The following is a 644-nucleotide window of genomic DNA, read 5'->3' as shown; positions in this document are numbered from 1 at the left end:
TCGTCTCCGATGCCGGTAAGCAACATCGCATTTCCCCTATGTTAGTTGTGTTGTTAGGCCGTTAGGCAAGGTGTAGGATCGATTTCCCCATTGCTTAACGCACCCTCAATGTGGACTAGGTTATGGACGCACGGATGCGGTTGGTACTTCAGGTCGGAGCACTGATAGCTGTCATTCAGGCATGGGTCATGTTCATGCACAAGAGAGTTGTTCGTCGTGTTGAGAACCTGTCATAAGATGTCCTTCAATGCTAATGCGAGAGCAGAAGAGGACCTCCAATCTAACTACATATACAACTGCAACGACCCAAAGGCTATGTGGATGCTTAGAATGAAAAGAGCACCATTTGCCAGACTTGTCCACACCTTTAGGACCAGGGGGTGCTAGAAGATAGCATCTCCACCAGTGTGGAAGAGCAAGTCGCCATGTTCCTTCATATTGTTGGCCATAACCAAAGGTTCAGGGTTATCCACAACACATTCAGGAGGTCAATGGAGACCATCTCAAGTGTAGCGACCAGACCTCAAACAGTCTGATCTCTGTGCATCAGTGTCATCCCTGCATCAGTAATGCTGACACGCACAGTACTTGAAGGATTTATAACAGAGTGGCAATCACACACTTATTACATCGAATGTCTCAAG

The sequence above is a fragment of the Triticum dicoccoides genome, chromosome 3B (genome assembly GCF_002162155.2).
Source record: "Triticum dicoccoides isolate Atlit2015 ecotype Zavitan chromosome 3B, WEW_v2.0, whole genome shotgun sequence".
NCBI lineage: Eukaryota > Viridiplantae > Streptophyta > Magnoliopsida > Poales > Poaceae > Triticum > Triticum dicoccoides.
Note: the sequence above shows the minus strand (reverse complement) of the source record.